Source organism: Panulirus ornatus, chromosome 2 (assembly GCF_036320965.1).
Source record: "Panulirus ornatus isolate Po-2019 chromosome 2, ASM3632096v1, whole genome shotgun sequence".
NCBI lineage: Eukaryota > Metazoa > Arthropoda > Malacostraca > Decapoda > Palinuridae > Panulirus > Panulirus ornatus.
Genome location: NC_092225.1, coordinates 46399058 through 46424983, shown reverse-complemented (window position 1 = coordinate 46424983; position 25926 = coordinate 46399058). Strand labels below are relative to the sequence as shown.

General features: G+C 45.7%; 1 protein-coding gene across 3 annotated transcripts in view; it reads left to right on the top strand.

Annotated features, from left to right (window-relative positions):
- Window positions 1-25926, top strand: part of Fbxl7 (F-box and leucine-rich repeat protein 7) — a 342295-nt gene that overhangs the window by 221336 nt on the left and 95033 nt on the right. Inside the window, exon 1 of one of the 3 annotated variants that reach the window (XM_071675489.1) lies at window positions 20230-23940. The exons of the other annotated variants lie outside the window; for them this stretch is intronic. The gene's annotated coding sequence lies outside the window, so the exon portion shown is untranslated. Of the gene's footprint in view, window positions 1-20229; window positions 23941-25926 lie in introns of those variants that run through there. 3 annotated transcript variants of the gene reach the window in all.

Below are 25926 nucleotides of genomic sequence, written 5' to 3'. Positions count from 1 at the left end.
ATGCTCAAGGGTGGTACCGTCATGCTCAAGGGTGGTATCGTCTTGCTCAAGGGTGGTATCGTAATGTTCAAGGGCAGTACCGTTATGCTCTGTTTGGTATCTTTATGCTCAAGGGTGGTATCGTTATGTGCAAGGGTGGTATTGCCATACTCAGAAGTGATGTCATGCTCACGGGTGGTATTGTTATGCTCAATGGTGGTATTGTCATGCTCAAGGGTGGTATCGGTATGCTCAAAGGTGGTATCGTTATGCTCAAGGGTGGTATCGTTATGCTCAAGAGTGGTACTGTCAACCTCACGGGTGGTATCGTTATGCTCAAGGGTGGTATCGTTATGCTCAAGGGTGGTATCGGTATGCTCTAGGATGGTATCGTTATGCTCAAGGGTGGTATCGTCAAGCTCAAGGGTTGTATCGTTATGCTCAAGGATGGTATCGTCATGCTCGAGGGTGGTATTGTCATGCTCAAGGGTGGTATCGTCTTGCTCAATGGTGGTATCGTCATGCTCAAGGGTGGTATCGTCATGCTTAAGGGTGGTTTCATTATGCTCACGGGTTGTACCGTCATGCTCAAGGGTGGTATCGTTATGCTCAAGGGTGGTACCGTCATGCTCAACAGGGGAATCGTTATGCTCAATGGTGGTTTCGTCATGTTCGAGTGTGGTACCGTCGAGCTCAAAGGTGGTATCGTTATGCTCAAAGGTGGTATGGTTATGTTTAAGGGTGATATCGTCAGGCTCAAGGGTGGTACCGTCATGCTCAAGTGTGATATCGTTATGCTCTAGAGTGGTATCGTTATGCTCAAGGGTGATAGCGTCATGCTCAAGGGTGGTACCGTCATGCTTAATGGTGGTACTGTCATGCTCAAGGGTGGTATCATCATGCTCAAGGGTGTTATCGTCATGCTCAAGAGTGATACCGTCATACTTAAGGGTGGTATCGTTATGCTCAAGGGCCGTATTGTCATGCTGACTGGTGGTATCGTCGTGCTCAAAGGTGGTACCATTGTGCTCAAGGGTGGTACCTTCATGCTCAAGGGTGGTATCGTCATGCTCAATGGTGGTACCATTGTGCTCAAGGGTGGTACCGTCGTGCTCAAGGGTGGTGCCGTCATACTCAAGGGCGATATCGTCATGCTCAAGGGTGGTACCACTGTGCTCAAAGGTGGTACCGTCATGCTCAAGGATGGTACCGTCATGCTCCATGGTGGTATCGTCATGCTCAAGGGTAGTATCATTATGCTCAAAGGTGGTACCGTCATGCTCAATTGTTCTACCGTCATGCTCAAGAGTGGTGTCGTCATGTTTAAGGGTGGTATCGTCATGTTCAATGGTGGTACGATTGTGCTCGAAGGTTGCAGCTTCCTGCTCAAGGGTGGTACCGTCATGCTCAGAGGTGGTAACCTCATGCTCAAGGCTAATTCTGTCGTACTGAAGGGTGATAACGTCATGCCCAAGGGTAGTACCTTTATTCTTAAGGAAGGGAGGTACTGTCTCGCTTAAGGGTAGTACCGTCATGCATAAGGGTGATTCTGTTGTGCATAAGGGCGGTACCGTCGTGCTCAAGGGTTGTACAGTCATGCTCAAGGCATGTCCCGCCTTTCTCAAGGGTGTTACCGTCAAGCTTAAGGGCGATATCATGATTTTCAAGGGTGGCACCGTCATGTTGAAGGGTGGAGCCGTCATTGTCAAGGGTAGCACCGGCTTGCTTAAGGGTGGTACCGTCTTGTTCAAGGGTGGTACCGTCATGCTCGAGGCTGTTACCGTCATGCTCAAAGGTGGTATTGTTATGCTTAAGGATGGTACCGTCGTGTTCAAGGATGGTATTGTCGTGTTCAAGGATCTTACTGTCGTATTTAAGGCTCGTACTGTTGTGTTCAAGGATGGTACCGTCGTGTTCAAGGATGGTATTGTCGTGTTCAAGGATCTTACTGTCGTATTTAAGGCTCGTACTGTTGTGTTCAAGGATGGTACCGTCGTGTTCAAGGATCTTACTGTCGTATTTAAGGCTCGTACTGTTGTGTTCAAGGGTGGTACCGTCATGCTTAGGGATGGTACCGTCGTGTTCAAGGGTGGTACTGTGGTAAATAACGGCTGTACCGTCGTGGTCTAAGGCGATTTCGTCGGCTTCAAGAATGGTACCGTCGTGTCTAGCAGGACATTCTACTGGGTATGACTGATGGCCACATTACTGACGCGCGCCCGCGCTGCACCAGAAATATCACCAACAACAACAATAACAGCAATAACAATAACAAGAATAACAATAACAAGAACAATAACAACAATAACAACAGGCATACCCCGACCACCAACAACTGTTACACTAATGTTAAGATGAGCGAAGTCACGAGCCGCGTTACCACCACCACGACCACATAATGATGTGTGAACAGCAGCAGTAACAACACTTGTTATCACTACAACAACAACAACAATACTACCATCAACATCAAGCATACGAACAACAACTACAATAACAGAGACATCATTATCAGGACAACCATTTGTAAGAAGAACAACAAATATACAAATAACATGTACAGCAGCAGCAGTCAAACAACCACACGAGCAACAACGATTACACTGCTTGAAGACAAGGAAAGTCCCTCGCTACAACTACAACAACACTACCACCTACCACGACAACTACAACTACAACAACATCATGGATGAGAGAGAGAGAGAGAGAGAGAGAGAGAGAGAGAGAGAGAGAGAGAGAGAGAGAGAGAGTTGGGGGAGGGGAGGGGAGGGACCCCCCCCCCCCCCCCTCGCAACATTCCTTACCTCAACCGCCACCAGGAGGCCCCCTGCCCGTCCCGACCCACACTCCACCTCCCGCTTGAACCCTCCATGGCCCTGGCTTACACACACACACACACACACACACACACACACACACACACGTGACAAGGTACCATTTAAACCCTTACATCTTAATTTTTTCCATAGTTGCTATACACAGTTTGAATAAAAGCATTATTTTTCGTCAAGATATTTCTCTTTTTGTATCTTTCCTCTCTCTCTCTCTCTCTCTCTCTCTCTCTCTCTCTCTCTCTCTCTCTCTCTCTCTCTCTCTCTCTCTCTCTCTCTTACTGTATTAGAAGCAGCTATTACAGACAACAGTATACCAGTAACCTCTATCGAGACAGTGCGATCAGAGGAGAGCAAGTCGAAGCTTAAGTCATGTCTCGCGTGCAGGATATCGGAGTAGGCTGAAGACCTCGGTATGTTCAGTAGGCCTACCGTGCCACACCTTACCTCCTCCCGTTTTCCTCCACTCGTTCTCGCTTTCATCGCTTTAGTAAGAAAATCTGATGCTGTTTATGTTTTTGTCTTTTTGTTGTTTTCCGAAGTGTTGTTCTGATGTTGTAGTAGATCCCAAGGCATTTCTGTTGGAGAATTTCTCCTTCGCTTCTCTACCCACGAGAAGAATTATCTGCTGTCACCAGGAAGTGTGAGCAACACGGGACTGATGCCTTTACGCACAGGTCTCTCGTCAGTAGTGTTGAGCTGATGCATAAGTTTACATCACACCACCGTCACCAAGATCTAAGAACAGAGTCGTATTTGAACACCGGGACTAATGTCTCTACACACCAAGATCTCCAGTTGTCTTCACCTTAGCTGGACTCTTACAGCACAACACTATCTTGTGGATCTACCTGCCACGAAAACCTTAGCTAGTCTGTCTTCCCTTTGGAAGAATGGGCTTGTTCATGTGTCCACCGAGAACACGTCACGTATTACCCTTTTCAGAGGACGGTACATGCCTTCAGGAATTGTGGTATTACCCTTCAGTGAACACCACCACCACACCCAGTGGTCAGGACATAGCCTGGCTTAAGAGCTATACCCTTAACCTCAACAGATGTTGCCGTGACTTCCACCCAGGGATTTAGGCTTCCCTTTCTTCTTGTCCTCCTACATGAGGACCTAACATCCTTCTCTGACTTCACCAAAGGCGTTTGGTTCTCTCCTTCTCTCCCTTCCTTCTCCCTGACCACCTGATATCATTTTGACTTCAAGTGGCACAAACTTGTTCCTGTCTTCACCAAGTGTACCCAGCCCTCTCCGTCCGTCTTCCTCACCACCAAACTTGTTTTTGTCATCATCAAAGCTGCAAACTCATTTATAGCTCTCTCTCTCTCTCTCTCTCTCTCTCTCTCTCTCTCTCTCTCTCTCTCTCTCTCTCTCTCTCTCTCTCTCTCTCTCTCTCTCTCGCTCAAACTTGTCCTATATGAACTTAAACTTACGTTCTTCAGACTTTCTCTGTAATTATGTCAACGACCTAGAAGACCACGGGTACGACCCGTGGATACAATAGTCTGACCTTCTTGCCGAAGGTTCGTTCCGTCGTGCTCAACAGCTGTTTCGTCGTGTTCAAGGCATCTACCACCGTGTTCAAGGGACCAACCGTCGTGTTCAAGGGACCTACCGTCGTGTTCAAGGGATCTACCGTCGTGTTCAAGGGATCTTCCGTTGTGTTCAAGGGATCTTCCATTGTGTTCAAGGGACCTTCAGTCGTGTTCAAGGGATCTACTGCTGTGTTCAAGGGATCTTCCGTTGTGTTCAAGGGACCTACCGTCGTGTTCAAGGGACCTCCCGTCGTGTTCAAAGGATCTACCGTCGTGTTCTAGGGACCTACCATCGTGTTCAAGGGACCTACCGTCGTGTTCTAGGGACCTACCATCGTGTTCAAGGGACCTACCGTCGTGTTCAAGGGACCTACCGTCGTGTTCAAGGGATCTTCCGTTGTGTTCAAGGGATCTTCCGTTGTGTTCAAGGGACCTTCAGTCGTGTTCAAGGGAACTGCTGTCGTGTTCAAGGGACCTAGCGTCGTGTTCAAGGGACCTACCGTCGTGTTCAAGGGACCTACCGTCGTGTTCAAGGGATCTACCGCCGTGTTCAAGGGACCTACAGTCGTGTTCAAGGGATCTACCGTCGTGTTCAAGGAACCTTCAGTCGTGCTCAAGGGATCTACCGTCGTCTTTAAGGGATCTATCGTCGTGTTCAAGGGAACTACCGTCCTGTTCAAGGAACCTACTGTCATGTTTAAGGGACAGTCAGTCGTGTTAAAGGGATCTACCGTCGTGTTCAAGGGATCTTCCGTTGTGTTCAAGGGAACTACCATCGTGTTCAAGGGACATACCGTCGTGTTCAAGGGATCTGCCGTTGTGTTCAAAAGACCTACCGTCGTGTTCAAGTGACCTACCTTCGTGTTCAAAGAACCTACTGTCATGTTTAAGGGACAGTCAGTCGTGTTAAAGGGATCTACCGTCGTGTTCGAGGGAACTACCGTCGTGTTCAAGGGATCTACCGTCGTGTTCAAGGAACCTTCAGTCGTGTTCAAGGGATCTACCGTCGTCTTTAAGGGACCTACCGTCGTGTTCAAGGGTACTACCGTCCTGTTCAAGGAACCTACTGTCATGTTCAAGGGACAGTCAGTCGTGTTCAAGGGATCTACCGTCGTGTTCAAGGGACCTACCGTCGTGTTCAAGGGATCTTCCATTTTGTTCAAGGGAACTCCCGTCGTGTTCAAGGGACCTACCGTCGTGTTCAAGGGATCTGCCGTTGAGTTCAAGGGACCTACCGTCGTGTTCAAGGGACCTACCTTCGTATTCAAGGGACCTACCGTCGTGTTCAAGGGACCTACCGTCGTGTTCAAAGGACCTACCGTCGTGTTCAAGGGATCTTCCGTTGTGTTCAGGGGAACAACCGTCGTGTTCAAGGGACCTACCGCCGAGTTCAAGGGATCTGCCGTTGTGTTCAAGAACCTAGCGTCGTGTTCATTGGAGCCTACCGTCGTGTTCAAGGGAACTACAGTTGTGTTCAAGGGACCTACCATTGTGTTCAAGGGACCTACCGTCGTGTTCAAGGGACCTACCTTCGTGTTCAAGGGAACTACTGTCGTGTTCAAGGGATCTACCGTCGTGTTCAAGGGATCTACCGTCGTGTTCAAGGAACCTTCAGTCGTGTTCAAGGGACCTACCGTCGTGTTCAAAGGACCTACCGTCGTGTTCAAGGGATCTTCCGTTGTGTTCAGGGGAACTACCGTCGTGTCCAAGGGACCTACCGCCGAGTTCAAGGGATCTGCCGTTGTGTTCAAGAACCTAGCGTCGTGTTCATTGGTGCCTACCGCCGTGTTCAAGGGAACTACAGTTGTGTTCAAGGGACCTACCATTGTGTTCAAGGAACCGACCGTCGTGTTCAAGAGACCTACCTTCGTGTTCAAGGGAACTACTGTCGTGTTCAAGGGATCTACCGTCGTGTTCAAGGTATCAACCGTCGTGTTCAAGGAACCTTCAGTCGTGTTCAAGGGATCTACCGTCGTCTTTAAGGGACCTATCGTCGTGTTCAAGGGAACTACCGTCCTGTTCAAGGAACCTACTGTCATGTTCAAGGGACAGTCAGTCGTGTTCAAGGGATCTACCGTCGTGTTCAAGAGACCTACCGTCGTGTTCATGGGATCTTTCATTGTGTTCAAGGGAACTACCGTCGTGTTCAAGGGACCTACCGTCGTGTTCAAGGGATCTGCCATTGTATTCAAGGGACCTACCGTCGTGTTCAAGGGACTTACCTTCGTGTTCAAGGGACCTACCGTCGTGTTCAAGGGATCTTCCGTTGTGTTCAAGGGAACTACCGTCGTGTTCAAGGGACCTACCGTCGTGTTCAAGGGACCTACCGTCGTGTTCAAAGGACCTACCGTCGTGTTCAAGGGATCTTCCGTTGTGTTCAAGGGAACTACCGTCGTGTTCAAGGGACCTACCGCCGAGTTCAAGGGATCTGCCGTTGTGTTCAAGAACCTAGCGTCGTGTTCACTGGGGCCTACCGTCGTGTTCAAGTGAACTACAGTTGTGTTCAAGGGACCTACCATTGTGTTCAAGGGACCTACCGTCGTGTTCAAGGGACCTATCGCCATGTTCAAGTGACCTACCGTCGTGTTCAAGGGACCTACCGCCGTATCCAAGGGGCCTACCGTCGTGTTCAAGGAATCTGATGTTGTGTTCAAGGGACCTACCGTCGTGTTCAAGGGGCCTACCGCCGAGTTCAAGGGACCTACCGCCTTGTTCAAGGGATCTGCCGTTGTGTTCAAGGAACTACCGCCGTGTTCAAGGAATCTGCCTTTGTGTTCAAGGGACCTACCCTCGTGCTCAAGGGACCTACCGTCGTGTTAAAGGGAACTACCGTCGTGTTCAAAGACTCTACCGTTTTGTTGAAGGGACCTACCGTCCTGTTCAAAGGACCTACCGCTGTGTTCAACAAACCTACCGCCGTGTTCAAGGAACCTAGCGTCGTGTTCAAGGGACCTACCGTCGTGTTCAAGGGACCTACCGTCGTGTTCAAGGGATCTGCTGTTGTGTTCAAGGGACCTACCGCCGTGTTCAAGGGACATACTGCCTTGTTCAAGGGACCTACCTTCGTGTTCAAGGGACCTACCGCCGTGTTCAAGGGACCTACCGTCGTGTTCAAGGGGTCTGCTGTTGTGTTCAAGGGACCTACCGCCGTGTTCAAGGGATCTTCTCTTGTGTTCAAGGACCTACCACCGTGTTCAAGGAATCTGCCTTTGTGTTCAAGGGACCAACCGTCGTGTTCAAGGGACCTACCGTCGTGTTGAGGGGAACTACCGTCGTGTTCAAGGGAACTACAGTTGTGTTCAAGGGACCTACCGTCCTGTTCAAGGGACCTACCGCCGTGTTCAAGGGACCTTCCACCGTGTTCAAGGGAACTAGCGTCGTGTTCAAGGGACCTACCGCCGTGTTCAAGGGACCTACCGTCGTGTTCAAGGGACCTATCGCCGTGTTCAAGGGAACTACCGACGTGTTCAAGGGACCAACTGCCGTGTTCAAGGGACCTACCGTCGTGTTCAAGGGATCTGCTGTTGTGTTCAAGGGACCTACCGTCGTGTTCAAGGGATCTTCCGTTCCGTTCAAGGGAACAACTGTCGTGTTCAAGGGACCTGCCGTCGTGTTCAAGGGATCTGCCGTTGTTTTCAAGGGACTTACTGTCGTGTTCAAGGACCTACCGCCTTGTTCAAGGAATCTGTCTTTGTGTTCAAGGGACCTACCGTCGTGTTCAAGGGACCTACCGTCGTGTTCAAGGGATCTTCCGTTCCGTTCAAGGGAACAACTGTCGTGTTCAAGGGACCTGCCGTCGTGTTCAAGGGATCTGCCGTTGTTTTCAAGGGACTTACTGTCGTGTTCAAGGACCTCCCGCCGTGTTCAAGGGATCTGCCTTTGTGTTCAAGAACCTACTGTCGTGTTCAAGGGACCTAGCGTCGTGTTCAAGGGACCTAACGTCGTGTTCAAGGGAACTGCCGTTGTGTTCAAGGGACCTACCGTCGTGTTCAAGGGACCTACCGTCGTGTTCAATGGACCCATCGCCGTGTTCAAGGGACCTACCGTTGTGTTCAATGGACCTACCGCCGTGTTCAAGGGACCTACCGTCGTTTTGAAGGGATCTGCTGTTGTGTTCAAGGGACCTACCGTCGTGTTCAAGGGACCTACCGCCGTGTTCAAGGAATCTGCTGTTGTGTTCAAGGACCTACCGCCGTGTTCAAGGAATCTGCCTTTGTGTTCAGGGGACCTACCGCCGTGTTCAAGGGACTACCGCCGTGTTCAAGGGATCTGCCGTTGTGTTTAAGGACCTACCTTCGTGTTCAAGGAATCTGCCTTTGTGTTCAAGGGACCTGCCGTCGTGTTCAAGGGTCCTACCGTCGTCTTCAAGGGAACCAACGTCGTGTTCAAGGGATCTGCTGTTGTGTTCAAGGGACCTACCGTCGTGTTCAAGTGACCTACCGCCGTGTTTAAGGGACCTACCGTCGTGTTCAAGGGATCTGCCGTTGTTTTCGAGGGACTTACCGCCGTTTTCAAGGGATCTGCCGTTGTGCTGAAGAACCTACCGTCGTGTTCAAGGGACCTACCGTTGTGTTCAAGGGATCTTCCCTTTTGTTCAGTGGAAGTATTGTCGTGTTCAAGGGACCTACCGTCGTGTTCAAGGGTTCAGCCGTTGTTTTCAAGGGACCTACCAACGTGTTCAATGGACCTACCGCCGTGTTCGAGGGATCTGCCGTTGTGTTCAAGAACCTACCGTCGTGTTCAAGGGACCTAGCGTCGTGTTCAAGGGACCCACCGTCGTGTTCAAGGGAACTACAGTTGTTTTCAAGGGACCAACCGTCGTGTTCGAGGGACCTACCGTGATGTTTAAGGGACCTATCGCCTTGTTCAAGGGACCTACCGTCGTGTTCAAGGGACCCACCGCCGTGTTCAAGAGACCTACCGTCGTGTTCAAGGGACCTACCGCCGTGTTTAAGGGACCTACCGCCATGTTCAAGGAATCTGCCGTTGTGTTCAAGGACCTACCGCCGTGTTCAAGGAATCTGCCGTTGTGTTCAAGGACCTACCGCCGTGTTCAAGGAATCTGCCTTTGTGTTCAAGGGACCTACCGCCGTGTTCAAGGACCTACCGCCGTGTTCAAGGGATCTGCCGTTGTGTTTAAGGACCTACCTTCCTGTTCAAGGAATCTGCCTTGTTCAAGGGACCTACTGTCGTGTTCAAGGGACCTACCGTCGTGTTCGAGGGATCTGCCTTTGTGTTCAAGGGACCTACCGCCCTGTTCAAGGGATCTGCCGTTGTGTTCAACAATCTACCGTCGTGTTCAAGGGACCTACCGTCGTGTTCAAGGGACCTACCGTCGTGTTCAAGGGACCTATCGCCGTGTTCAAGGGACCTACCGTCGTGTTCAAGGGACCTACCGTCGTCTTCAAGGGACCTACTGTTGTGTTCAAGGGACCTACCGTCGTCTTCAAGGGACCTACTGTTGTGTTCAAGGGAGCTTCCGTTGTGTTTAAGGGAACTACCATCGTGTTCAAGGGACCTACTTTCGTGTTCAAGGGACCTACCGTCGTCTTCAAGGGACCTACTGTTGTGTTCAAGGGAGCTTCCGTTGTGTTTAAGGGAACTACCGTCGTGTTCAAGGGACCTACCATCGTGTTCAAGGGACCTACCGTCGTGTTCAAGGGATCTTCCGTTCCGTTCAAGGGAACAACTGTCGTGTTCAAGGGACCTGCCGTCGTGTTCAAGGGATCTGCCGTTGTATTCAAGGGACTTACTGTCGTGTTCAAGGACCTCCCGCCGTGTTCAAGGATCTGCCGTTGTGTTCAAGAACCTACCGTTGTGTTGAAGGGACTTAGCATCGCGTTCAAGGGACCTACCGTCGTGTTCAAGGGACCTACCGCCGTGTTCAAGGGACCTACCGCCGTGTTCAAGGGATCTGCCGTTATGTTCAAGGACCTACCGCCGTGTTCAAGGAATCTGCCTTTGTGTTCAAGGGACCTACCGTCGTGTTCAAGGGACCTACCGTCATGTTCAAGGGACCTATCGCCTTGTTCAAGGGACCTACCGTCGTGTTCAAGGAAACTACCGCCGTGTTCAAGGGACCTACCGTCGTGTTCAAGGGATCTGCTGTTGTGTTCAAGGGACCTACCGTCGTGTTCAAGGGACCTACCGCCGTTTTCAAGGGTTCTGCCGTTGTGTTTAAGGACCTACCTTCGTTTTCAAGGAATCTGCCTTTGTGTTCAAGGGACCTACCGTCCTGTTCAAGGAATCTGCCTTTGTGTTCAAGGGACCTACCGTCGTGTTCAAGGAATCTGCCTTTGTGTTAAAGGGACCTACCGTCGTGTTCAAGGGACCTACCGTCGTGTTCAAGGGAACTACCTTCGTGTTCAAGGGATCTGCCGTCGTATTCAAGGGACCTACCGCCGTGTTCAAGGGATCTGCCGTTGTGTTCAAGAACCTACCGTTGTGTTCAAGGGACCTACCGTCGTGTTCAAGGGACCTATCGCCATGTTCAAGGGACCTACCGTCGTGTTCAAGGGATCTGCCGTTGTGTTCAAGGACCTACCGCCGTTTTCAAGGAACCTACCTTCGTGTTCAAGGGACGTACCGTCGTGTTCAAGGGACCTACCGTCGTGTTCAAGGTATCTTCCGTTGTGTTCAAGGGAACTGCCATCGTGTTCAAGGGACCTACCTTCGTGTTCAAGGGACCTACCGTCGTGTTCAAGGGACCTACCGTCGTGTTCAAGGGACCTACCGCCGTGTTCAAGGGACCTACCGTCGTGTTCAAGGGACCCGCCGTCGTATTCAAGGGATCTGCTGTTGTTCAAGGGACCTACCGTCGTGTTCAAGGGACCTACCGTCGTGTTCAAGGGACCTACCGTCGTGTTCAAGGGATCTGTCGTTGTGTTCTTCCGTTCAAGACAACGTCAAGTGAAATATGGTATAATGATGATGTCAGCTGATAAGTGTTGGCAGACGACATTTGTTGTGTCATTTCTTGTCCTGAGGTGACGTCAGCCGTGTATTAAGGCAATGACGTCAGCAGACTATACTACCGTTGGACTGTTTTAGGTGACTTCATGTGATCAAAGTGTTGTTAGGTGACATTACCTGATTCTACAAGGGTGACTGAGACGACATTGGCTAGTCATAGGACCGTGTGAATGAAGGAAATCGTTTAATCATAAAAGCCAACGGTGCGACATTAGTTCACGGCAAGGGGCACGACATTTAGCTGACCACAGAAGTGAATTTTGCGACATCCGCACTGATTATATGAGCTTGTTAAGTGACGTCAGCCGCTCACAGATCCGGGTGTTTGGACATGATCAGAGGAACCAACGCTGCAACATGTGTTGACCACAGGGAAGATGAGGGGAGTGAGCCCAGCTCCCACCACCTGAGCTAGCTAACCTCCAGGACCAGCAAACTTTCTCTGCACTACAGGTCCTCGTGGCCACACCTGGTGCGTCACGACTTTCACCAAAACTCCTACTCCTCACCATTACCCATCACTGTGTCACTACTTGGTCAACACTACCCTGAAGACCAGACCGTCACCATCACCTTGGCACACCTTGGTCACTACTACCTTGTTCATCAAGTTGTTACCATCATCAATTCCATGTCACCATCACCAGTCATTAGTACAACCATCCCAATTGTTTCTATCAATTCAATCTTATCAGTTTCCGTCATTACCAATCCATTAGTCACCATCATCACCATCCCATCAGTCACCATCATCACCATCCCACCAGATATCATTATCACTCCACACTGTCACTATCATCACTATTTCACCAGTTAACCTCATCATTATCCCACAAGTCACTTCCATCAACATTTCATGAGTCACCATCATCACCTTTTCATCGGTCACCATTTTCCCCGCCGTAACCATTCACCATCGCTACCACCCGAACAATCACCATTAACACCATCTCAACACAATGGGGAGGTTCTGACTCTGGTAACTTACCGGTCAGGTTCGAATCTGGAGTTTTACCAGTCTGCCCTCACACACAACTTAACCCAACTTGCACTTCGTCGTGATGATGGTACACTTTCCCTCTTCGAAAGGTATTGATTCATTTGCTGCTCTCGATGCCTGGTTGCTTGTGTGCCGCGCCCCACCCCTTACCGTTAGCTAGGCCACGAAAGACTTGGTGAGCTACTGCGTGATCAACTAAGTGGTGGGCCATTGTGATATCTGTTTCCTTCTTACACCAATACGAACTGCCACTTTTTAAAATGTTATCATAATCACCATTCCACCAGTCACCAACATCACCAGTCCTCCACATTCACAATGATTACCATTCCACCAGTCACCATCATCACCAGTCCGCCACAGTCACAATTCCCACCATTCCACCAATCACCGTCATCACCAGCCTACCAATAGTCACCATTCCACCAGTCATCATCATAATCAGCCTCCCATAGTCACCATTATACCATTCACTATCATCACCAGCCCACCATAGTCACCATTCCACCAGTCACCATCATCATCATCAGCCTCTCATAGTCACCATTCCACCAGTCATCATCAACTTCCCACAGTCGCCATTACATCAGTCACCATCATCACCAGCCCACCATAATCACCATTCCACCAGTCATCATCATCATCAGCCTTCCATAATCACCATTCCATCAGTCATCATCATCGCCATTCTTCCGAAGTTATGATAATCACCATTCCACCAGTCACCATCATAACCATTCCGCCACAGTCATGATAATCACCATTCCACCAGTCACTGTCATCAACCCACTACAGTCACATTACACCAGTCACCATCATCACCATCCCACCATAGTCACATTTCCCCAGTCACTACCATCACCAACCAACCATAGTCATCATTCCACCAGTCACCATAGTCACATTCCACTAGTCACAATCATCACCAAGCCATCATAGTCACATTTCACCAGTCACCATCATCACCCGGTACCCAATTAGTGACCATCATCTCAATTCAACCACTGCCACCAACTTGACAGTATCACCAGTCACCATCATCACTCTCCCACTAGTCTCCATTATCACCATCCTAACAGCCACAGTCATTATCATCCCACCACATACCATCATTACCATACTAACGTAGTCATCACCATCACCAACCCTACCAATAACAGTCGTCACAGTCCTGCCAGTCACCATCATAACCATTATCCCAGTCACCATTTTCAATATCACAGGTATCTTCATCACCAATATAAAAATCATCACATTCACGGTCACCATTATCATCATCATCATCATCCCATCAGTTACCATTATCATCATCCCATGAGTCACCATTATCACCCATCCATGAGTCACCATTAACACCATCCCATGAGTCACCATTATCACCATACCGTCAGTAACCAGTATTATTATCTCATCATCGCAGCCATAACCAGCCCATCAGTCAACATCATCTCCGTCTTACCACAGTCACTGTTATCATCATTGTGCCAATGTCACTGTTATCGTCATTCCACCACAGTCACTGTTATCGTCATTCCACCACAGTCACTGTTATCGTCATTCCGCCACAGTCACTGTTATCGTCATTCCGCCACAGTCACTGTTATCGTCATTCCACCACAGTCACTGTTATCGTCATTCCACTACAGTCACTGTTATCGTCATTCCACCACAGTCACTGTTATCGTCATTCCACCACAGTCACTGTTATCGTCATTCCACCACAGTCACTGTTATCGTCATTCCACTACAGTCACTGTTATTGTCATTCCACCACAGTCGCTGTTATCGTCATTCCACCACAGTCACTGTCATCGTTATTCCGCCACAGCCACTGTTACTGTCATTCCGCCTGTCACTGTTATCGTTATTCTACCACAGTCACTGTTATCATCATTCTACCACAGTCAGTGTTACTGTCATTCCGCCAGTCACTGTTATCGTTATTCTACCACAGTCACTGTTATCATCATTCTACCACAGTCACTGTTACTGTCATTCCGCCAGTCACTGTTATCGTTATTCTACCACAGTCACTGTTATCATCATTCTACCACAGTCACTGTTACTGTCGTTCCGCTACAGTTACAATCATCGCAATCTCACTAGAAGTGATCACGAAATTACCAAATAGATTGTTAACCACAGCTACAAATCATAATTATATTTACGCCCAGTCGAAGCATTAGTAGATTATTATAGATCCAGAGATGCTATTCCTAAGGACTTGCAGACATCTGTAGGTTAGAACTGTCAACGCCGCTGCTGAAATGCAGTGTTATATTGGCAGATTACTGCACCAGTCGAAGGTTCCCGTGACACGAAGGAACGTCCCCCTCAGGTGGTGTAGGTGGAGAGGATAACAGTGGCCGGGACTCACACAAAGTGCCCAGCAGTGAGCTAATCCCGATCAATAGTGAGGTCACAGAGAGAGAGAGAGAGAGAGAGAGAGAGAGAGAGAGAGAGAGAGAGAGAGAGAGAGAGAGAGAGAGAGAGAGAGAGAGAGTCAAGATGGGACTCTTTGGGATCTTCCCCCCTGCGTATATGTTTAAGAGCCGATGAGGTGGTGCAGGTGTTAGTAGTCTGGGGGCACTTAAAAACCGAGAGCACAACAGGGGCAGGTGCAGCGGGACATTGTATGGACCAAATAGCCAATGTGGAGGGTTTGTAGTTATTGTGTCCTAACTGCTCGAAGGATTGTTATAGTTAGAGTAGGGAACTGTCCACTGAGACCTCAAACAAAGGTGAATACAGACGAAAGATCCGAATCCTCTTTCAGTAGATTGTAGCCCCACGACTCGATGTATATACTCACTCGTCTCGACATAGACAAAAAGACGAAGTGAAGTCCAATCAAGAAACAGAAGGAATTTTTTTGTGAGAGCACTTTGCAGACAGCAACGCTTTACACCCACTAGATATAGGGCAATTGGATGGAAAGTCACCACTTTAAGAGAGCAAAGTGCCCTGCTGAAACTACAGAACCAAGAAATACAGAAAGATAAGATTTCCGAAAGACGTTCGTAACATGCTTCCAGAAAACATGACAGAAGAAAATGAGTATTGGGGCAGATAGCCTACAACACCAGCATCCAGAATGTAACTGCTGGGACGCATCAGCCAACAGCTCTTGTAATAGAGAAAAATTGTCACAGACAGTCCACAGATGGACACCTTATCTAACAGCAACAACCACTTCAGATTTGCGTGGGTCGGGAGTAGGATCATTGTCGCAAATAGTTACAAAGGCAACAATTGTATTTCCACTTGGCAAATTTCTTGTTCCTATCAAATGAACTGATTTGATTGTACGTAATTGTACAATTTGATATTAATCAACTTCAGTGCTGCTTAAAGTGCAGATTTTTTAGTGTATTATCGTATAGAAAAAAGAAAAAAGATATAATTCAGACGTTAATGAATTCTTTACGGCGATCAGTCATTAACAGACTTAAGCAACATGTGTTACACAGATACAACATGTAGTGATGCTTGGACTGCCCGTCACTCCATCCTGTGATTTAAGGCTCCACCGGGAGGATAACCCACTAGTGATACTCAGTTCACATTGTCTTTAATGGTGATGAGTTCACTCCAGCCGGTGAGATGTTTAGTTGTTAGGAAGAATATATTTAGATATTAACGCTGAGTAACGTTAGTTCATTATATATATATATATATATATATATATATATATATATATATATATATATATATATATATATATATATATATATATATATATATATATATAATGAAATGTTTGGGGACAATACGTGGTGTAAGGTAGTTTGATCGAATAAGTAATGAAAAGGTAAGAGAGATGTATGGTTTCAAAAAGTGTAGTTGAGACAGCAGAAGAGGGTGTGTTGAAATACTTTGGTCCGATGGAGAGAATGAGTGAGGAAAGATTGAGAAAGAGGATATATGTGTCAGAGGTAGAGGGAACGAGAAGTGGGAGACCAAATTGGAGGTGGAAGAATGGAGTGAAAAAGATATTGAGTGATCGGGACATGAAGATACAGGAGGGTGAAAGGCCTGCAAGGAATAGAGTGAATTGCAACGATGTGGTATACCGGGCTCGACGTGCTGTCAATGAATTGAACCACGGCATGTGAAGCGTCTGGGGTAAAATATGGAAAGTTTTGTGGGGCCTGGATGTGTATTTTCAATTCAATGGAGATTATTATGCTTAAAAATTTGGTACGGCAATGGGTAACCCTCTTTCACCTGTAATAAGTAATCTTTATAAGGAATTTTTTGAAACAAAATTATTGAAGGACATCTTACCTTTAATACAATTTGGTTTAGGTATGTAGATGATGTTCTTCGTATTTGGCCAAGAAATAAAAATTTACAAATATTTCTCCCCTTACTTAACAATTTAGTACCTTCTATCAAATTTACTGTGGAAAATTAATATAATAGTATATTACCATCTTAGATTACATGATCCATAGTCAAGGAAAAAAAAAGCTAAAGTTTAGCTTATACAGAAAATCTACCAATGTATGTTCATATATCCATTATTACTCATCTCAACATGACAGACTTAAACTATCATCATTTCAGTCTATGTTCCTTAGGGTATTACGTATTTGCAGTCCAAAGTATATTGATGATGAGTTTGAGAAGATATATTCTATTGGATCTAAAATGAAGTACCCTAGATCTTTCATTGATAAATCCCTGAAGTTAGAAAAGAAATCATTACATAGAGTTGAGCCCAAACCTCCCACTGACAAAAAATATTTTAGTTCTCGTGTTGCTTAAATCCTTTGATGTAAATGTTGCCTTCAGCAACAATAATACTATAAAGAATATCTTAATCATGAAGTCACCAGAAAATTCTCCTGGGTGCGTCTATAAAGTGCCATGTAGAAATTGTGATATTTTTATGTTAGGCAGACTGGTAAGGATCTTTCTGTTAGACTTAAGCAACATGACTATAGTATAAAAACGGGACAAGAATCGAATGCCTTGTTTAATCACAGTAGAAACTATGATCGTTGTATTGACTGGAGTAATGTCATCTCAGTTATCAACTCTAAAAAAAGTACCACGGGAAATATCACTGAATTGCATAACTTTATTGTTGATAAAATTAACCATCTTCTCTACATAATAAGTTTATGATACGCTCGTTGACTGTCTTGGACAATCGCACGTCTACCAAATGGGGTCCTAGCTACCTCTGTTTGTTGTAATTCATTTCACTGTTATATTTCTCTCTTCTGTCACCCCTGATGATGTGAATATTACACGAAAGTGCACTTGGGAACTTACCGTGTTTCATATTCCACGTGGACTCATAGTAATATACTTGATCACGCGCCAATTTGTATATATATATTTTTTTTCTTTTTTTTTTTGCTTTGTCGCTGTCTCCCGCGTTTGCGAGGTAGCGCAAGGAAACAGACGAAAGAAATGGCCCAACCCACCCCCATACACATGTATATATATACGTCCACACACGCAAATGAACATACCTACACAGCTTTCCATGGTTTACCCCAGACGCTTCACATGCCCTAATTCAATCCACTGACAGCACGTCAAACCCGGTATACCACATCGATCCAATTCACTCTATTCCTTGCCCTCCTTTCACCTTCCTGCATGTTCAGGCCCCGATCACACAAAATCTTTTTCACTCCATCTTTCCACCTCCAATTTGGTCTCCCACTTCTCCTCGTTCCCTCCACCTCCGACACATATATCCTCTTGGTCAATCTTTCCTAACTCATTCTCTCCATGTGCCCAAACCATTTCAAAACACCCTCTTCTGCTCTCTCAACCACGCTCTTTTTATTTCCACACATCTCTCTTACCCTTGCGTTACTTACTCGATCAAACCACCTCACACCACACATTGTCCTCAAACATCTCATTTCCAGCACATCCATCCTCCTGCGCACAACTATATCCATAGCCCACGCCTCGCAACCATACAACATTGTTGGAACCACTATTCCTTCAAACATACCCATTTTTGCTTTCCGAGATAATGTTCTCGACTTCCACACATTCTTCAAGGCTCCCAGGATTTTCGCCCCCTCCCCCACCCTATGATCCACTTCCGCTTCCATGGTTCCATCCGCTGCCAGATCCACTCCCAGATATCTAAAACACTTTACTTTCTCCAGTTTTTCTCCATTCAAACTTACCTCCCAATTGACTTGACCCTCCACCCTACTGTACCTAATAACCTTGCTCTTATTCACATTTACTCTTAACTTTCTTCTTTCACACACTTTACCAAACTCAGTCACCAGCTTCTGCAGTTTCTCACATGAATCAGCCACCAGCGGTGTATCATCAGCGAACAACAACTGACTCACTTCCCAAGCTCTCTCATCCCCAACAGACTTCATACTTGCCCCTCTTTCCAAAACTCTTGCATTCACCTCTCTAACAACCATATCCATAAACAAATTAAACAACCATGGAGACATCACACACTTCTGCCGCAAACCTACATTCACTGAGAACCAATCACTTTCCTCTCTTCCTACACGTACACATGCCTTACATCCTCGATAAAAACTTTTCACTGCTTCTGACAACTTGCCTCCCACACCATATATTCTTAATACCTTCCACAGAGCATCTCTATCAACCCTATCATATGCCTTCTCCAGATCCATAAATGCTACATACAAATCCATTTGCTTTTCTAAGTATTTCTCACATACATTCTTCAAAGGAAACACCTGATCCACACATCCTCTACCACTTCTGAAACCACACTGCTCTTCCCCAATCTGATGCTCTGTACATGCCTTCACCCTCTCAATCAATACCCTCCCATATAATTTACCAGGAATACTCAACAAACTTATACCTCTGTAATTTGAGCACTCACTCTTATCCCCTTTGCCTTTGTACAATGGCACTATGCACGCATTCCGCCAATCCTCAGGCACCTCACCATGAGTCATACATACATTAAATAACCTTACCAAACAGTCAATAATACAGTTACCCCCTTTTTTAATAAATAATATATATATAGAAAAAAATATTTATATATATATATATATATATATATATATATATATATATATATATATATATATATATATATATATATATATATATATATATATATTTTTTTTTTTCTTTTTTTGCTTTGTCGCTGTCTCCCGCGTTTGCGAGGTAGCGCAAGGAAACAGACGAAAGAAATGGCCCAACCACCCCCATACACATGTATATACATAACGTCCACACACGCAAATATACATACCTACACAGCTTTCCATGGTTTACCCCAGACGCTTCACATACCCTGATTCAATCCACTGACAGCACTTCAACCCCGGTATACCACATCGATCCAATTCACTCTATTCCTTGCCCTCCTTTCACCCTCCTGCATGTTCAGGCCTCGATCACACAAAATCTTTTTCACTCCATCTTTCCACCTCCAATTTGGTCTCCCACTTCTCCTCGTTCCCTCCACCTCCGACACATATATCCTCTTGGTCAATCTTTCCTCACTCATTCTCTCCATGTGCCCAAACCATTTCAAAACACCCTCTTCTGCTCTCTCAACCACGCTCTTTTTATTTCCACACATCTCTCTTACCCTTACGTTACTTACTCGATCAAAGCACCTCACACTACACACTGTCCTTAAACATCTCATTTCCAGCACATCCATCCTCCTGCGCACAACTCTATCCATAGCCCACGCCTCGCAACCATACAACATATATATATATATATATATATATATATATATATATATATATATATATATATATATATTGACTGATATGGGTAAAAGTAAAAGTAGATGGAGAGAGATGGGTGATTATTGGTGCATATTCACATGGGCATGAGAAGATAGATCATGAGAGGCAAGTGTTTTGGGTGCAGCTGAGTGAGTGTGTTAGCAGTTTTGATGCACGAGACCGGGTTATAGTGATGGGTGATTTTAATGCAAAGGTGAGTAATGTGGCAATTGAGGGATTAATTTGTGTACATTGGGTGCTCAGTGCTGTAAATGGAAATGGTGAAGAGCTTGTAGATTTTTGTGCTGAAAAAGGACTGGTAATTCGGAATACCTATTTTAAAAAGAGAGATATACATAAGTATACATATGTAAATAGAATAGATGGCCAGAGAGCGTTATTGGATTACTTGTTATTTGATAGGCGCATGAAAGAGAGACTTTTGAATGTTAATGTGCTGAGAGATGCAACTGGAGGGATTTCTTATCATTATCTTGTGGAGGCGAAGATGAAGATTTGTAGAGGTTTTCATAGAAGGGTGAAGAAAATGGTTAGAGTAAGTGCGCTTGGGAAGGAGACTTGTGTGAGGAAGTACTAGGAGAGACTAAGTACAGAAAGGAAAAAGGTGAGAGCAAAGGACGTAAGGGGAGTGGGGGAGGAATGGGAAATATATAGGGAAGCAGTTTTGTCTTGCGCAAAAGATGATTGTGTTATGAGAAGCATGGGAAGTTGGCAGGTTAGAAGGGGTAGTGAATGGTGGGATGAAGAAGTAAATTTTTTAGTGAAAGAGTAGAAAGAGGCATTTGAGCGATTTTTGCTGGGAAATACTGCAAATGACTGAAAGATGTATTAGAAAGAGGCAGGAGGTCAAGAGAAAGGTGCAAAAGGTAAAAAAGATTGCAAATGAGAGTTGGAATGAGAGAGTATCATAAAAGTTTAGGGAGGAGATAAATTAAGTGCGTAAGACAAGAGAACAAATGGAAACATCGGTAAAGGGGGCTAATGGGGAAGTAATAACAAGTAGTGGTGATGTGGGATGGAGATGGAGTGAGTATTTTGAAGGTTTGTTGAATGTATTAGATGATAGAGTGGCAGATATAAGGTGTTTTGGTCGAGGTGATGTGCGAAGTGAGAGGGTTAGGGAGAATGATTTACTAAACAGAGAAGAGGTAGTGAAAGTTTTGCGGAAAATGAAGGCCGGCAAAGCGGCGGGTTTGGATGATATTGTAACGTAACTTATCAAAAAACGGGGTGACTGTTTTGTTGACTGGTTGTTAAGGATATTCACTGTGTGTATGGGTCATGGTGAAGTGCCCGAGGATTGTTGGAATGCATGCATAGTGGCATTGTGGAAAGGCAAAGGGGATAAAGGTGAACGTTCAAATTACAGACGTATAAGTTTGTTGAGTATTCCTGGTAAATCATATGGGAGGGTATTGATTGAGAGGATGAAGGCATATACAGAGCATCAGATTGGGGAAGAGGAGTGTGGTTTTAGAAGTGTTGGAGGATGTGTGGATCAGGTGTTTCCTTTGAAGAATGTATGTGAGAAATACTTAGAAAATCAAATGGATTTGTATGTAGCATTTATGTATCTGGAGAAGGCATATGATAGAGTTGATAGAGATGCTCTGTGGAATGTATTGAGAATATATGGTTTGGGAGGCAAGTGGCTAGAAGCAGTGAAAAGTTTTTATCGAGGATGTAAGGCATGTGTACGCGTAGGAAGAGAGAAAAGTGGTTGGTTCTAAGTGAATGTCGGTTTGCAGCCGGGGTGCGTGATGTCTCCATGGCTGTTTAATTTGTTGATGGATGTGGTTGTTGGGGAGATGAATGCAAGAGTTTTGGAGAGAGGTGCAAGTATGCAGTCTGTTGTGGATGAGAGGGCTTGGGAAGTGAGTCACTTGTTGTTCGCTGATGATACAGCGCTGGTGGCTGATTCGGGTGAGAAACTGCAAAAGCTGGTGACTGAGTTTGGTAAAGTGTGTGAAAGAAGAATGCTGAGAGTAATTGTGAATAAGAGCACGGTTATTAGGCACAGGACGGTTGAGGACGGTTGATATGTTTGAATGGAGAAAAACTGGAGGAAGTGTTTTAGATATCTGGGAGTGAATTTGGCAGCAGATAGAACCGTGGAAGCGGAAGTGAATCACATGGTGGGGGAGGGGACGAAAATTCTGGGAGTATTAAAAAATGTGTGGAAGGCGAGAACATTATCTCGGAAAAAAAAATGGGTATGTTTGAAGGAATAGTGGTTCCAATTATGATGTATGGTTGCGAGGCGTGGGCTATGGATAGAGTTGTGCGGAGGAGGGTGGATATGTTTGAAATGAGATGTTTGAGGACAATATGTGGTGTGAGGTGCTTTGATATGGTAATTAATTAAAGGGTAAGAGAGATGTGTGGTAATAAAAGGGTGTGATTGAGAGAGCAGAAGAGGGTGTTTTCAAATGGTTTGGTCACATGGAGAGAATGAGTGAGGAAAGATTGACAAAGAGGATATATGTGTCAGAGGTAGAGGGAACGAGGAGAAGTGGGAGACCAAATTGGAGGTGGAAGGATGGAGTGAAAAAGATTTTGAACGATTGGGGCCTGAACATGCAGGAGGGTGAAAGGCGTGCAAGGAATAGAGTGAATAGGAACGATATGGTATACCGGAGTCGACGTCCTGTCAATGGATTTAACCAGGGCATATGATGCATCTGGGGTGAACTATGGACAGTTTTGTGGGGCCGGATGTGGAAAGGACGATGTGGTTTCCGTGCGCTACACATGATAGCTAGCGTTGAAGAATATGTGGAAGGAGAGAACATTATCTTGGAGAGCAAAAATGGGTATGTTTAAAGGAATAATGGCTCCATCAAGCCTGAGTGTGAACGAATGTGGCCTTTGTTGTATTTTTCTAGCGCTACCTCGCGCGCGTGCGGGGGAGAGGGTTGTCATTTCATGTGTGGAGGGGTGGTGACGGGAATGAATAAAGGCAGCAAATATGAGTTATATACATTTGTATATATGTATATGTCTGTGTATGTATATATATATGTATACGTTGAACTCTATAGGTATGTGTATGTGCGTGTGTGGACGTGTATGTATATACATATGTATGTGGGTGGGTTGGGCCATTCTTTCGTCTGTTTCCTTGCGCTACCTCGCTAACGCGGGAGATAGCGACAAAATATGATATGATAAAAATCGAGCATATTGAAGGATACATATATGAGTAGGAAAGATGGTCAACAGGCATTATTGGATTACATGTTAATTGATAGGCGTGTAAAAGCAAGACTTTTGGATGTAAATGTGCTGAGTGGGAGCTGGTGGGATATCTGATCACTATCTTCTGGAGGCAAGGGTGATGATTTGTAGAAGTTTTCGGAAAAGAAGAAACAATATTAGGGAGAAGAGAGTGGTGAGAGTAAGTAAACCTAGAAAGAGACGTGTGTGAAGAACACCAGAAGAGATTGAGTGTAGAATAGCAAAGGTGAGAGTAGCTGAAGCAAGGGGAGTGAGTAAAGAATGGGAGGTCTTTAGGGTAGCAGTGATGGCAAGTGTAAGAGATACATGTGGCATGAGGAAGGAGGGAGGTTGGCAGATAAGGAATGTAGTCACTGGTGGGATGAAGAAGTAAATTTGCCAGTGAAAGAAAAGAGAAGAGTTTGGGCGGTACTTATAGGGAAGCAATGCAAATGGTAGATGTATAAGAGAAAGCGACAGGAGTTGAAAAATTGGGCAAACGAGAGTTGGGTGAGAGTATCATCAAACTTTAAGGAGAATATGTTTTAAGAGGAGATCAGTAATGTGAAAAAAGAGAACAAATAGGAACATCGGTGAAGAGGGCAGAACGGAAAATGGAAACTGGTGGTGGAGTGAGAAGAAAAGTGAGTATTTTGAAGGATTGTTAAACGTTTTTGATGATAGGGTGGCAGATTTAGGGCTTTTGAGCCGGAGTTGCATGCAAAGGGAGAGTCGTGTAGAGTAGTTTAGAGAGGGGAGAAGAGGTGGTGAAAGCCTTGGGGAAGATGAAATGCGGCAAGGCGGCTGGAGTGGATGGTATTGCAGTTGTATTCATTACGTAAGTGGGTGACTGTGTCGTTGACTGCTTAGTTTTGATTTTCAGTGTATGTATTGATCATGGTGAGGTGCCTGAGGATAAGCGGAATACATGTGTAGTGCCACCATATAAAGGCAAAGCGGATAAAGGTGAGTGTTCAAACTACAGAGGCATATGTTTGTTGAGTACATCTGGAAAATTGTATGGAAGGTTATTGATTAATAGGGTGAAGGCATGTACAGAGCATCAGAATGGGGAGGAGCAGTGTGGTTTCAAAAGTGGTAGAGGATGTGTGGATCATGTGTTTGCTTCAAAGAATGTGTGTGAAAAATACTTAAACGTATGGATTTGCATGTGTCATTTATTGACCTTAAGAGAGCACATGATAGGGTTCTTGGAAACACCTTGTGGAAGGTCTCAAGACTATACGATGTGGAAGGAAAGCTGCTTGAAGCAATGAGAAATTTTCATCAGGGGTGTAAGACATGTGTACAAGAAGGAAGAGAAAACTGAATGGTTCCAAGTGAAAGTTGGTCTGCTGCAGCGGTGTGTGATGTCACCATGGTTGTTTAATTTGTTTGTGGATCAGGAGGCGAAGAAGGTGAATGCGACAGTCTTGAGAGAGGGACGAGTATGCAGTCTCTTGGGGATCAGAGGGCTTGAGAAGTATTGTTGTTTGTTGATGATACAGCACTAGTGGCAGATTCTTGTGTGAAACTGCAGAAGCTGGTGATTGAGTTTTAAAGGATTTGTGAAAAAAGGAAGTTGACAGTAAATGTGAACAAAGCAAGGTTATTCGGTTTGGTTGTGAGTTTGTTCAGCAGGGTTGTGAGTTTAAACGGAAAAGAACTAGAGGAAGTGAAGTGATTTAGATATTCGGGAGTGACATGGGAGCGAATAGACCCATAGAAGCTGAAGTGAGTTATAGGTTTGCTGAAAGGGCGAGGTTCTAAGAGCGATGAAGAATGTGTGGAAAGAAATCGCTATCTAGGAGAGCAAAATGGATATGTTTGAAGGTATACTAGTTCGAGCAGTATTATATGGTGCGAGGCATAGGCTATAGATAAGGCTGTGCGGAGGAGGGCGGATGTGTTAGAAATGAGGTGTTTGAGGCCAGTGTGAGGTTTGAGGTGCTTTGATCGTATAAGCAATGACAGGGTAAGAGAGATTTGTGGTAATAAAAGAGTGTGGTTGAGGAAGCAGAAGAGGGTTTGCTGAAATGGTTTAAACATATAGAGAGAATAAATGAAAAGTGGTTGACAAAGAGGGCATATGTTTGAGGTGGAGGGAACAAGGAGAGCGGGAAGACCAAATTGGAGATGGAAGTACGGAATGTAAAAGATTTTGAGCGATCTGGGTCTGAACAAGCAAGAGGTGAAAGGTGTGTACGGGATAGAGTGAACTGAAACGATGTGGTATACTGGGGTCAATATGCCGTCAATAGACTCAACCAAGGCATATGAAACGTTCGAAGGAAACCATGGAAAGGACTGTGGAGCCTGATGTGGATAGGGAGCTGTGGTTTAGGTGCGTTACACATGATAGCTACCGATGAAGAATGTGTGGAAGGCAAAAACATTATCTCGGAGAGCAAAAATGAGTATGTTTGAAGGAATAATGGCTCCAACAATGTTATGTGGTTGTGAAGCATTGGCTTTATATAGGATTGTGCGGAGGAGGGTGGATGTGTTGGAAATGAGATGTCTGAGGACAATATGTGGCGTGAGGTGGTTTGATCGAGTAAGTAATGAAAGAGTGAGAGAGATGTGTGATAATAAAAAGAGTGTGGTTGAGAGATTAGAAGAGGGTGTAT